The sequence below is a fragment of the Electrophorus electricus genome, unplaced genomic scaffold (genome assembly GCF_041902795.1).
Source record: "Electrophorus electricus isolate QZ-2024a unplaced genomic scaffold, ASM4190279v1 Scaffold320, whole genome shotgun sequence".
NCBI classification, from domain to species: Eukaryota; Metazoa; Chordata; class Actinopteri; order Gymnotiformes; family Gymnotidae; genus Electrophorus; species Electrophorus electricus.
The window spans coordinates 1-12818 of NW_027658606.1; the positions used below are offsets into that span (position 1 = coordinate 1).

At 36.3% G+C, this 12818-nt stretch overlaps 1 long non-coding RNA gene across 1 annotated transcript; it reads left to right on the forward strand.

Annotated features, from left to right (window-relative positions):
• The first annotated feature begins 30 nt into the window (after positions 1–30).
• Positions 31–12427, forward strand: LOC145655716 (uncharacterized). Its single transcript, XR_014121695.1, has 2 exons — positions 31–8820; positions 9381–12427. It is a non-coding gene; the product is annotated as an uncharacterized LOC145655716 (long non-coding RNA).
• The last annotated feature ends 391 nt before the right edge of the window (positions 12428–12818 follow it).

Sequence of the window (12818 nt, forward strand, 5' to 3'; positions counted from 1 at the left end):
TTTTGAGGCATTCTTTGTCTATGGAGTATGCATTTACACCAGGGTATATTCCACCCCAGCCCCACTGCCTTGTTTTCAGGCATCAGAAAAGGAAGAGAGTGAAATTAAACTGAAACAGGACCAATAATGAAGGACAAACTGAGTCAATGTCAAGGAAGATAAAATTAATCTTAAAACCAATAGCAGTTATAAACCTCAGGCGACTAGACTTTAATATGGTGCTTGTGTCTGCATGTGTTTACTCATGCATGCATGTATGCGTATTTATGCGTGTTTTTCATCTATATAGCATGTCAGCCCTGTACCTGTGCTTGTGTTTTTTAGGTGCACGTGTGTATTTTCTTTTCAGTGTGTCATATAATGTTCACCTTGCAATTTTTTGAATGTCCATCTAAGCAAGTGTGGGTGTGGGTGTGGGTGGGTATGTTTGATAACGAGTGTACTGTACAGTTGAGTCAGTCAACTTGTCCATTTTAAGGACTGTCATGTATATTTCAGATCTCTTTGCCTTCTCAAGCAGCCATGATATAATGAGCGAGGGATGAGAGAGATGGAGTAAAATAGAAAGACAAGAAGACAAATTGGGAAGACAAAGAGAAGGAGAGAGAACAGAGGCAGTAAGCAAGAGAACAGTTTTTGCGAGGCATTGATGTAAAGCAGCAAGATATCAATGACTGAATTCTCTTTGGAGCCGTGTGTGTGTGTGTGTGTGTGTGTGTTTGTGTGTGTGTGTGTGTCTGAGTGTGTGTGTGTGAGAGAGAGAGAGAGAGAGAGAGAGAGAGAGAGAGAGAGAGAGAGAGAACTGCTTTTTCTCCCCTTCTGTGTGTTCTCCTCACAGTGTGCCGTTGTGTGGTAAACAATATAGCGGAATTCCCCCCACCTGTACCTCTCACTCTTTCAGGGTAACAGAAACAGGGGAAGGGTAGGGAATGAGAAGAGAAAATGGAGCGGGGAAAGAAAGAATTGAATGTGGGTGGAAAGAAGCTGTTGTATCTGCACTTCACTTGAAAGCTTGGTCTCAAAGCGGCAAACTTGACTCACTGCTTGACCACACAGTCATAAGCCAACTTTATATTTTACTAAATGTGTACAGAAGAGACATAAAACTATGCTGTGAAATGATTTATATCAATGGCATTGCCATGCTTATGAAAACCCAATGAAGGCTTTATGACCATATAATCAAGGGAAGTGTGACATCTAATAAGCTACTATGGGGCTGTGGGAGGTTGTCCAGGATGTCACTGAGGTCTGCCCGTGAGGTTCCATCAACATTTAACATACTCAATGATTCTGACTTTGGAGTGTTCTAGTTTTAGAATTTAGGTAAGACATTAAATCACTGCAGAACAAACTGCTGACTCACTCTTGGGGTTGTTCCCTCAAAATGGATAGTGGTGACCTTGACAACCTCTGGCAGCACAGGGCCTGTGGGAGAGGCCGGAGGTGTGGTTTGCACCCAAATGACGCTAGACCGCCGTGCTTCTCTGCCCCTGGTTTACCGAAACACAACAGGTGACAGTATTCCGCACTGTATACCACCCCCCTGTGGAGCAAACCTCAATTACAAGTTTTCAGCAGGTGTTTCCTTCAACCAGTGGAGTGTATGCACTCTTAAGGAGTTTTTGGCTATGAAGGATTGTGTTGTGATCTTATTTTTTGTGGTGGATATTTTGAAAAAGAAATGTATGACATATTTCATAATTCGCATTTTCTTGTTTTGTCCTGTCTTGTCCTTTGTGTGTGCGTGTGTGTGCCTGCGTGTTTATGCGTGTTTGTGTGTGTGTGTCTTTGTCTCTCCTTTATGTGTCTCCCTGTGCTTATATATTTGTTTCTCTTTTCATTTTGTTTGTTTCTCTCCTTCCATATCTCACTATACAAATGGTTAAACATCATGTTTTTGATTGCCCACTGCACAATCACAACCTGATATATCGTTCCTCGCATCCTGATTGCCTTGTCCAAAACCTTATCTTTTATCTAACCTCTAAATGACATCCATATCAACATCCCCATTATTTTTGGTGTGAAACATTTAAATCTCCCCATTAACATTAATTAAATGATTAATCCCACCTAAACCTGGACGTCTCCCCCTACATGCACACACACAAACACACAAAATACCACGATTAAACTGACCCTGACTGACCAAAAAATAAATCAATTAAATAAAATATGTACCACAGCCACGGGCTATGAGAAATCCCGCAGTCTGAACAACATATCGGGGATGGCGGGGTCTTCTCTGCGTTTAACCCCCATCACCAGCACACCCTATGACCCCTACGAGGCCCCAGGAACCCTGCGTCGCTGCCGCTCCCCTATCCCCTCCATTTTGTAGCACAGTGCGCTAAGACAATAGAAAATCACTAGAACTCAGGACAGGAGGAGAGGAGGATGGCATGGGGGCTGTGCATGTGAGCAAACGTGCTGTAGGTGTGTGTGTATGTGTTGGTGTAAGCATAGTCTGAAGATAGAGGCCCAGTCTCACAGTCCAACTCATAGCAATAACCCCCAAAAGATCTTGAGTGTGTAATGTTCCACCTCCTCACCTTTCCTTTTCATGGATTCAGGTGCATACCTGACCCAGCTAACAAAATTATGTTGTCAGAACGTTCCCCTAACATTCCATTTTGGTTGTGGGAATGTTGCATTGCAATTTCTTCTGAATGAGAAAATGTCCAGTTATCTTAGAATTCCCAGAACATTTTTCTTAAATTAGATAAATGTTCTCAGAATTTGCACCTATTTGCACCTAGAATATTATATTCTAGGAATATTGTCTTAGAACGTTCTAAGAGCATTTATGGATAGATTTTTATATGCTTTTCTTAATGTCATTAGGACTTTATTGGTAAATTAGTAAAAACCTTTCCCTGAACATTACCTCAACCTCATTCACACCAACAATTTATCATCAATATCAATTATCAATAGTAATAATGCAATTTCAATTGCTATAACACTCAATTGCTATAACAAAATTAAGGCAAAAAGAATAGACTTAAGGTAAAAATTGTATTATAATAAAAAGAATTGTTGTTTTTGTTATTGATAAACAATCATCAATTAATTAAATCAATTGGGAAAAATTATTTGTTAATCAGAAGGTAGAAAAAATATCTCAAATTCGTGTACTGGTGGGCAAAGGGGGTCTCTATATTCTCCACATGCAAATAAATAAAAAAAATAAAATATAAATAAATAAATAAATAGTCTAATGATACTGCATTGCCTTGGCCTGCACGTGGTGTGGTCTAAAGTAACCAGCAGCCCCATTTAAACAGACTTGGGAATAGGATACATACAGAAATGTATTTATATTTAGAATTACATGGAAATCATTGTTTACATTTTAACCACTGTAGCTGTAACAACAAACATCTGCCTGATGATGCATTTCAACATAAAAATAAGGCTAAAACATAGTCCTAAAGGACAGGCTCACAACCTTGGTTCATAAGCTACCCATTCTCCAAATTGTTGTGTTTTCTATGCTATAACACACCCATTTTATCCATAAGGAGGTCTGGGTTCTTTTAATGATTATTTAGACCAGATATGTTTTGAACAGGGAAAACAACAAAACATTCAGAGCAGCAGATACTCAGGCTTGAGATCCACTGCCATAGTTTGAGTGACTCTGTAGTGTGTAGTATGTTTAAGAACATAAATCTAATGAGGAGCTAAGGTGAAACTTAACCCTTGAACCCCTATGCAGAGCATATTTTAAGGTATTCCAGAAGGTGTTATAGTTTTTCCATGTTGACATGCTGCTGTGCTAATGTCCTGAAACTCAATCATACAAAAAGGGTGCAAGCACAATAGTTTTCAACACACCAAATTGCTTTACATGGGCTTCCACAGCATTGTCTCAATGCAAAGAAGAAAAATTTTTAAAAATAAAAATAAAAAGATTACCAGAAAGATTAAACATCCCTACATTGCAAACTAAATATTTTATACCATACATTAGAGAGGATACAAAGAACCCTCATTAACATATAAGATTTATGTTATTTAAAATAAGATTCTGAAAAAGATTTAGGCTATATAAGCTTTAATATTGTAGAAGAACTGTTTGATTTGGCAATTACATTTCTGACTTCTTGTCTAGTTATAGGTTGATGACTGCTATGGGACCTATAGAGATTATTATTATTAATGGTAATATGGCTACCAAAATCTTTTCTTGTATAAATTATTCATGTAGCTATGCGTACCCTGAAATTTTTCTAAAATTTTTTAAATCATTTTTAATTACAATTTCTTTTCATGTTCTAGCAAATTTCCTTTGTGCTACCATATTTGCCCGTTAGCACTAGTGCTCTGGCCTACTAGCTATTATCTAGTAGAGTCAAAACAGAGGGCATGAAAAATGTATGAGCTTGTACAATATTAAAACTTTATTTAAATATTTAGTTCAAGGCTGATTTATAACAATAGAATTTACATTAATATTAATAACTTGTTGAAAGTTCACCTTTTTATTAGAGCATACAACGTGAAAACCTGTGGATAAAAGATTTCCTTCGGCTATTTTAACTTTTTTTCTAAGGAGTTTTTCTTTCGTCTTTTTTCTAAGGAGTTTAACACAAAAAAATTATAAGCATAATTATTAAGCATAACTGGCAGTATTTTAATGTTAACATAGCTTCACCATTTTTTCAATACATTATTTTTTCTTAAGTCTCAGGCATGCAGTTAGCTAGCTATCTCTGCATTTCTGAAAAGGCCAATATTTTACCAACACAAAAATGATGTCTCCCTGTCTAACATCTTGCAAGATAGCTAGCTAGCTAGGATAACTAACCTAACTAACCTACAAATATTTAACAAAATGGCAACGTGCTAGCTATCAATCTAACTATCTAACTATATCCAGATATCTAGCTAGCTAACTTTAGGCAACTTTATTTACTGTGTTCACTGATCATTCTAATGTGATATGTATATACTATATATAAGTGCCCATTATATCATTATGCAAACAGATTTTCATAAGAGAAAAATATTAAAGCAAAAGTTAGTGTAATACTCAAATATATGCATTAAATACTAAGATGTTTTTGATTGGTTTGGTTTTAAGGCAAGGTGAATAGGGTAAAAAATTTAACTAATAGAGTTCACCATGAAACCTCCCCAGTTGATTATTTACATTGAGATGGTTACTTTTTGTATTACAGGTTTTATGTTTAAATATGCAATTGATGATTCATCTAATGAAATATGCAATAATTTGCATACATTTCAAGTACAAATGTGAAATGTGGCTAAAGTCGGGTTCAAAACTCTTGTTTCATTTGTTGACGTCTTAGAATCAAAATTTTATACAGAGGTAATTGTGGATATCTATTTTTATCACGCCAGAATAATAAAATGGTGGCATCAACCATAAAAAATGTCATCATATTTTTAGGCATAAAATCTTACATAATTCAGGCTATGAATGATATATAAAAACTCCCCTCAGTAAAAATGTTCTGAATATACAGATGGATAAAAATGGAAAATTTGGTAAGAGTGTGAAAATAAAACTCAATTTGAGTAAACGGCCTTTAAATATATATATTTAAAAATGGCATACATTTGTATTGGAAACCACTATTTACAATTACAATAACTAATTATATCATTAGCAACAATGATATACATCTCTAATAACAAAAAATAGAACAGCAATATAGAATAATCTAGTAACTTGTAATAAATAAAAAAATAACATAGCATGTATGGCCTTCAACTGAAAAGAAACACGTGCACACACACACTGCCACCAGAAGAACTGCCACCCTAAATTGTTGTATATCTGTCCTGTACAACACAGCCTAGTTACCCATTCCTGCTTACATCCTAGTTGTCCATCCCTGCTCCATATATCAGTCCCTCTTCCATTTCCTGCTGATTTCTTTTTTAGTTTTATAGCTTGCTCAGACTCTTGTGCCCGTTTCACCCTGGCGATTGTGACATCCTCAGCGTTTGAAGTTCTGAGAACATCAGCTTCCTTCGTTGCGTTGACAGTAATAACTGTGCTCTGAAGCCACAGCCTCTGTATAATATTTAGCATGACAGAGACACCTTCATTAAAAGTGGAGATGGCCATACTTGCTTCCCCCTCAACCCCGTTTTTTTCCCACAAAGACCACGGCCATATAACGGAGGTGAGGCACTCCTTTGCAATTTGAGTGATTCTTTGGTGCATTCGCTGCAACAGGCTGTCGCTCAACATGCAGTTGTACACTGCTACAGACTGTAGTAGCGGTAGTGCATGTCATGTTAGAATGCTAACTTTTCATGAATTTAGGGAAATTACATGAAAGGAGTCATATTTTGTAGGCAAAATAGCCCAAAATCTCAAAGTTGACCAGTGCATGATAAAACCATGTTTTTGCCTACCATGTCTTGCCTTAAATAAGACAACTGTCTTATTTGTCTAGTACCCTGGCAAGAATACAATATCCACAACCATATTCTACATAATCATGTAAGTGATACTCATCTAAACATACACATCATGCCATCTTTGGTGCTGTTAATAGGACCTCTTAAAAGTCACTGTCATTTTTATGTTTATCCGTTTTTTGCAATGCACTTTGTATATATGTTTTATTGTAATTCGTTATTGCATTTTTTATTTATTCTGTCCAAATCTTGTTCCCCCCCACCCCCCCCCCGTGTTTCCCCATATTGCTTGTACAATCTGAACATCATATCTCATTATTCCCTCAAATAAAGCATAAAGCCAAACCATTCTTGGATAATAACATCAAAAAAAAAAAAAAAGATTTTGGGGGAAAAAAATTCACTCTCATGTTCCCATGAACTCTTTGTCCAATTCCATTGTCTTGAGGGCGAAATTGAAAAAGCAAGGAATTGTTTTAGCTTGCAAAAATCGATGTCGCCCATCTACACATATATGCAAAACATGTGCAATATTCCACTCAAACTCATAATGCTGGAAACCTAGTTCATGCGCACGTGTTATATGTGAATATGTGTGCTAAAATATTTTTTAATCTTAAAAAAAGATCAGTGTATTAAGTAAATATGCTGATTTAAAGACTAGGGCAACTCTAGTGCATTTCTAGTTTGTTGGTCTTGTCCTTGTTGATGTCCCGTTGTGTTTTGTGATATTTTGAATGTGTTTCAAAGAAGATTGTTTTTATTTTTAAAAACATTACTTTTTACCTCACTTTGTTTCATTTGTATATGATATATACACAAGTGTTACAAATCTGTGTTTCTTTTCATTAGATTAAAAATGTAGAAAAATATCCGGGTCTGTCTGACCAAGTGCTTCCAGAATCATAGAGAAAAGAAAAGAAACTAAGAAACAAAGCCATTTCTGAGAAAATGCTTCCTTATGATAGCAAAAATAACAATAATATATTGCAATAATTGCAAAGTTGTAGTTTATGGGTAACTAACTGTACATTTATTATTAATTGCTTAATTAAGCCAGTTAGACATTAACATGCCATTTTGTTTTAAATATGGCGCCTGTCACTGCAAATCTGGGCCAAGTGTGCTCAGAAATGATGCATCTATACAACACTGAACTACTTCAGGTTTCAAAGCATAATGTGGGGTTCAGTTACTGTGACTGGGTTTGAGAAATAACTTGATTGTGTTCTGTGGGTGATATTAAGATGCTTTTAGTGCAATAGTGATTTTGGGGAAATGCTCGGACTCCCCTAAATCAGGAGTCTCACAATAGCAGGGCCTGAAAGAGCTCCTTTTAATGCTGTGAATTCAGACACATTTTCTTTTACTAGTAAAGTATTAGAGTCCAATAGTTATTGATTTTATAATGATTAGTCAGACAGATTTATTCTCCTGATCGATTATATTCTTCTCCATTTGTGAGTATTCAGTCAATGTCCACATATATATTGTCCTGTTCTTATAGTATGCAGTTGTTAAAAACATTTTTGTTTTTAAAATTGTAGAGGATTTAAAATCTCAATTCTTCGTGTCGAGTGTATTCCATAATGTAACCAATTTAACACAGACAGGAACTTTGGAACAAATCAAAACATATTTGTGTTGAAAATGTGAGCTCCCTCTATGAGGCTACTTTAAGCTGCTGTGTTATACTAGAAACCCATAAACCGCTAGCTAGATTTAACTAGCTTTACCTGCCAACTTGATATGTACATATCTGTATCTATACAATATATGTGAACACCCATTAAAATGATCTATAATGCATTTTTCTCAATGTATTCTGGTTATTCTTAGTGTTGCAATCATTAGCATATTCTTGTGTTTATTGCTGCTGAATCAATATGGCCTTTCTGTGTGTGTGTGTGTGTGTGTGTGTGTGTGTGTGTGTGTGTGTGTGTGTGTATGGGGTCAAATCAAGGTCAAATCAGTTCTACACCTAATGTGTGAATGCACTCTACATACAAAAAATCAAGGGTTTTTAAATTCTTAATCTGTAAAAAAAAAAACTATGCGTTTGTAATTGTGATGGGCTACTTCAGGTGCAACACATTGTCTCTTTTTTTTCAGTTGAATGTTTAAAAGATTCCACAAAAAGGTTTTTGTTTTCTTTTGTTTTTCCAAGAATTTCTAACAACATGAACACTAAATGGAAGCATATATCACAGAAATTAAACAAATGTTCCAGAAATTAAACTTTTTGTAAGACTTAAGGTTTCTGCCACCTTCTTGAGCACTCTGTGTCTAATATCCTCTTCACCTTTTTCATGCTTCCAAATCGTAAAATGATACATGAATGATTCAAACTACAGTTAATAGTGAATTATCTGTTAACAGAACTTTCGCATGCTTAACTTTAACCATCATCGACAGGTAAAACCTCCCTAGCTTTCTATTGTTGTCAGTTTTAACTAATAAGTTTCCTTTATTAGTGATTCTGCATTGTTTAACCAAAATGTATTGAATGTATCTGGGGTGGACTATTCCATTCTTGCAGCTTAAAATCTTATGACCTTTTAAACTTTGACTAATATGATAAATATTTTTAAAATTGTGGTTTCACATTTGCAATTTTTCATGCCACACAGGTCGTATCATTAGTACAGAATTAAAGTAGGTTAAAAAAAAGTTCACATACACAGTTCACAGCTTGCCTCAGGACTGGAGTTTTGCACCCTTTAAAGATACATTACACACCAATGTTATGTGCATGTGTGTTGGTTATATTGTAGGCTCAATATATGTTTTTAATATTTTTTTTATTTCAGATCATTTTTCATTTAAAATCTATTTCACCACCAATATATATGTACATTATGACTTTTTTCACATGGTTAATTTAAACAACACATCTGATGTTAACATTGTTGAAATTTTAATTAATTGAATTAAAAGTTTGCTTTTTCTAACCAAGTCTTTGCTTTTGTCCACAGTGTTAAGTTTCTAGCATTCACCGAAGACGCAGTTAGGCATTGTTTTCTCAATTCACGGATGGAGCGTCATCATGTAGATGATGCATGAGGAATGTTGCCATGGCAAGAGGAAGTGACCGGAAAAAGAAGGAAATCTAAATGCCCTTGCCTGGATCTTCACCAAAGCAACCTCTTGGAAATTCCGGACCCACTCCTCTTTCAGCTCAAAGTCCACGCAGCAGCAAACTGAGCAATTCACTCACATCCTGCGAGAAAAATGACTCTTAATGAAGTAAGAAAAAAAAAACAACAATGGAAGACAAAAACATTCCAAAATGCATTGTATGAGCTGTACAAGACAAAAAAGAAAAAAGAAAAGATGAAGAAATTAAACACCAGGTGTACCAACTGCTGCGCTAATGGAGCAACCTAGAGTTCTGGGTCTGAAGTAGTGTCTGAGAATGATGGACCAAGCTAGAGTTTCCATGTAGCCTCTCTGCTAACAATTTGTAGCATTTGTTGGTCTGGATAAAACCTCTCCAACAAACTTTTTAGAGACTTTGTTTTTCACTGACAGTTTGCACAGACTGACTAATAATGACTTAGTCATCAGCAATCCTTTCTCAACCCCCATCTCTTAACATTTCAGCATGCTGTTTCTGTGTGATAGTAGTGACCCAGGAACATTGGCTCTTATCGGTTTATAAGATTTCCATATGGAATGATCATAGCCACAGTACATGTATTTTCCTTCTCTCTCTTCTCAGAGATTCATGACCCACATTCATAAGAGATATGGGTTGCTTTTTTGACAGTCTTCCATGATTTTCCATCAGTTCAGGACAGGCAACTTATAATCATATATCCCGCCATACCAAAGTCCCCCACTAAGACCAAATACTTATCTGAGGATATGTTTCTCAGTTAACCTCTATACCCCTCTATATAAGTTAACCTCTATACCCCTCTATATAAGTTAACCTCTATACACCTCTATATGAGTTAACTTCTGTACCCCTCTATATGAGTTAACCTCTATACCCCTCTATATAAGTTAACCTCTATACCCCTCTATATGAGTTAACCTCTATACCCCTCTATGTGAGTTAACCTCTATACCCCTCTATGAGTTAACCTCTATTACCCTCTATATAAGTTAACCTCTATTACCCTCTATATAAGTTAACTTCTATACCCCTCTATGTGAGTTAACCTCTATACCCCTCTATGAGTTAACCTCTATTACCCTCTATATAAGTTAACCTCTATTACCCTCTCTATAAGTTAACTTCTATACCCCTCTATATGAGTTAACCTCTATACCCCTCTATACAAGTTAACCTCTTTACCCCTCTATGGGTTAACCTCTATACCCCTCTATATAAGTGAACCTCTATTACCCTCTACATAAGATTTCCTTCTCCCTTTACATGCATGCAGGTCATCCAGTTTGTCAGGTGTAGCAGGACTCTTGATGCCCTAATACCCCTTCTGAACTTAGGAGCAATGGGATGATCTTCATCATGGTATACTTGTTTGTATTTCCCTTCCTGAGTCTCACCTGTTTGGAGATGATACTTTGCAATATTGTTTCTGTAAAGCTAAAGCTGCCATTATTGAATACACATACGACTGATCCACTGCCACACCATCCAGACTGACCCAACACTTGTTCGGACCAACAACGTGTGCATGCTAACATTTGACCTTTTAGTAAAGACAGTTTAGGGGTTTGAAAATCTCTAGAGCTCCCTTCCTGAAAGGTTGTGGATGCTTTCCCCCCCTCTCTCTCTCTCCTCTCTCTCATTCTCTCCTTTCTATCCCTCTCTCTTTCTCTCCTCACTTTCTCTTTTTCTCCCACTCTATATCACTTTTGCTCTTCTGTTTCCTCAAATTACATCAACTACAACTTGTTCCACTTAACTGACTATAAAGAGAGGGGTAGTTTCTGACAAAAATAGAAAGGAAATATCAAGAAGAGCAAATGTATAAAAGAGAATATATATATGTGTGTGTGTGTGTGTGTGTGTGTGTGTCTCTGTGTCTGTGTGTGTGTGTGTATGTGTGTGTTTTGATAAGTGGGGTGGGGAAAAAATAACTGAAGAGGATGCAGCTCTGCAGAGGAGAGTTCCAATGCACTAATGAAACTGCATCTGGAAATGCAAACTGCCACCTTGACTTATTCAGAGGAAAGTAGCAGGGGAATAAAAAAATCTAACAAAAAAAAAGGAAAACTGAAGAGCTGTTCATTACAGACTGGACAATGGAAACAGGTCAAAAGAAAAAAAAACAGGAGGACAAAACTTTAAAAAAAAGAAAGGAAAAAATTCAGAAAATGCATTTTTGTAACTTTGTTTACCAGCATGACTACTTTGCATGACTGTATTTTCTGCAAGCCCTTAGTTGAAGAGAGGAGGGCTGGAAATACAATAAAATAATAATTATAAAAATTAATTAATTAAAAAAGATAATATGCAATGAATATAAAAAAGAGTATATTAAAAGAGCTATATTTTGTTTTGAAATAGTAAAAAAAATGTGAATAAATATTGAAGTATATGTATGACTGCAAGATACACGTTAAACGATGTTTTATTAGTTTAAGTGGGTAAAAAAGGAACTTAAAATCCCACCAGAAGCTCCTTTGCTACGTACTGCCCCGCATATTATAACTTCATGTTATATGTAACATTCACTTGTCCATGGATGCCCATGCGCACGCATGAGAGTGGGACGTGTTGTCTGGCGGTGTGAGGATGCGGAGACGCCCTCTCTGCCTTCGTCTGCAGATTTTGCACCTTTTTTTTTTTTCCAGCTCTAGCTTCTTCGGTAGCCATGGCGACAGTAGTGGTGCTGATTCTAGAACCTTCTGTAAGCCGGCCTTTTTCCCCCCAGCACGCTTTTAAGGCAAAAAAAAAGAGAGAAAAGCATCTCATTATCTCAGTTTGAGTCGAGTACTTCTCATTGGCAATAATAATGACAATAGTAATATAAATATCTACTGAGTGGAGATTGTAGCTGAGTAGAAAAACAGCGTGTGACGGATGCAGTACGGTATATGTTCTTTGTACAAGTAACAGTTTGTCTACTCTCAGGTGAAAAATTGGAAAGTTAAGAGTCTGATAGTGCCCCACATGCCTGTTTATATTTCTGCCCACCTGTTTGTCATTTTGTCTGTCCATCAATGTCTCTCTCTGTTTCTCATGTTTTCTCCCTCTTTCAGGGCAGTTTTTTTTTTATTTGAGTCAGACTAACTTGCCTTGAGTTTATCTTGGCTTAAGTTTCGCAATGATTGAAGTAGCAATACTTAAATTGACTTATTGGAGATAGAAAAAATATTCCGCACCCCCTTCTAATGTGTACTTTTATCATAATGGTAGCGTTCTTCCAGTCTCAGAGTCTTTAGAAGTCTTCCCTCAGACCGGAGCACACTGTTCTGCCCCTGGGCCAATGTCCCAT